Here is a 2,099-nt window from a genome sequence, read left to right on the forward strand (position 1 = left end):
TCTGAATTTTAGCTCAAAGGCTATGTTCTTCTCGAAGATGATAAAGTCCTCCACTTGAAGGAGTAGAGGTTAGTCTAGTTCTACTAGTGCTTTCAGTAGCACTTGGGCCAGTCCAAGTGTGAGCTTTCTCAGCAAGCTCATTCAAGTATTTCCATGGCTTCCTTCAGATCTCTTTGTAGAAACTCGCCATTACCCATCATTTTGATGAATTGGCACTCCCGAGATATAAGACCCTCATAAAAGTAGCTTACAAGTCACCAACTTTCATACCTGTGGTGGGGGCATAAGCTGAGCAATTCCTTAAACCTTTCCTTGATTTAGTACAATGTCTCACTTTCCTTTTGAGCAAAGGTAGAGATTTAGCGTTTAAGGGAATTGGTCTTGTGATAGGAGAAGTATTTATGAAAGAAGACTGTAGTCATTTCTTTCCAAGTGCTAATGGAACATTAGGGTTGTCAGGCTTGACGAGCAGCTCGGGCTCGGCTCGGGTGAAGCTCGAGTCTGGCTCGGCTCGGTCAGAGCTGAGCCGAGCCTGAGCCATCATAATAGGCTCGAAATTAATATCGAGTCAAACCTGAGCTGGAGCCGGCTCGCTCAGGCTCGGCTCGATAGGCTTGATAGCCTAACTAGATATAATTAAGGACACGTGGCATAAATAAATATTGCCACATGTCCCTCACTAACCCTCCTCACCGGTAACCCATTCAATATTCATCACCCTCGCCTACCCCACCCTTATCCATCACTTCACCTTACCCATCACGTTACCTTCCCCATCCTCAATTCCCTCACCCACCCCACCCTCACCTTCACCCTCACTCTCACCCTCACCCTCACCCTCACCCTCACCCTCATCCACCCAATTACCACTCCTAACCTCACCCCATGCGCCGCCACCTCCTCCCTCCCCGTCGGCCTCCATTGGCAACGACAACAAGCCACCACCACGGTGCCACGCCTTCCTCTTCGTCGGCCTCCTCCTCCTCCTCCTCCGTTGGCCTCCTCCTCGTCCACTCCATCGGCTTCCTCCTCCTCCTTCATTCACCATCTCCTCGTCGTCGCCTCCTCCTCCATCCATCTCCGACTCCTTCAGCAAGCCGCCCGTCGATGTCTCCACCGCCCACGCCGCCACCGCCTCATCCTCTAATTAAGCCCGAGCTTTACTCGGGCTCGGTTAGGCTCAACTCAAGCTTGGCTCGAGTTGAGCTGAGCCAAGCCTGAGCAACATTATGAGGCTTGAAAGTAATTTCGAGCTGAGCCTAAGCCAGAGCCGGCTCGCTCAGGCTCCGCTCGTTTACACCCCTATGGAACATGAACGGAGAGAATAAAGCCAACTCTTAGCTCTATCTTTTAAGGAGAAAGGAAAAAACCTAAGTCTTACAGCATTAGTCAACCCATGCTAACTATGAGAAGTGGCTACTACTTCAAACTCTCAAACATACAAATATGGATTTTCATTTTCTAACCCATGGAAATTAGGAAGAAGTTGGATCATCCCTAGCTTGAGATCAGTGTTAGGAGTATTTGGTGGGATCATTATGCAAGACAAAGTGGAGGTACGGGTAGGGTGAAGATACTCTTGAAGAGACTTCACTGGTTTTTCATCATGTTCACTCATGATAGGGGATTGGTTAGAATCTTTACTTATCATAGAGATAGGTTGTGCTTCTAACAATGTTATTATATGCCTTTTAGCAAATCTACCTAACTCGTCTCTATACCTTTGCATAAACCATAAGATATCACTTTATATTTATATTTTTTAAATTTAAAAAATGAAACGTAAGAAAAATAAGACAGAAAGTAAAGGCAGAAAAGAAAAGACATAATGTAAACTAAAAACCTAGAAAAGGATTGGTGTGTAAAAAGAAAACAAGCACTAATATGTCCTAGTGATGGAACCAGTATAAAGTAAATGACAAAAAACATAGGTACTGATATGTCCTAATAATGGAACCAGTATAAAATAAATGACTAAAACAGACACTGATATGTCCTAGTAGATTACTACTGTTTATAAAAGTTAAATAAAAACAATAAGTAAATAAGATAAATTGGGAAGAGAGTGATTAGGCATTGGGGCTCTCTTAGAATATTTA

At 44.4% G+C, this 2,099-nt stretch overlaps 1 non-coding gene across 1 annotated transcript; it reads left to right on the plus strand.

Annotated features, from left to right (window-relative positions):
• The first annotated feature begins 267 nt into the window (after positions 1-267).
• Positions 268-374, plus strand: LOC140777751 (small nucleolar RNA R71). The gene has a single exon (XR_012107079.1). It is a non-coding gene; the product is annotated as a small nucleolar RNA R71 (small nucleolar RNA).
• Positions 375-2,099: the final 1,725 nt, after the last annotated feature.

This window comes from Typha angustifolia, chromosome 2 (genome assembly GCF_048772165.1).
Source record: "Typha angustifolia cultivar Huaian chromosome 2, ASM4877216v1, whole genome shotgun sequence".
Classification (NCBI taxonomy): domain Eukaryota; kingdom Viridiplantae; phylum Streptophyta; class Magnoliopsida; order Poales; family Typhaceae; genus Typha; species Typha angustifolia.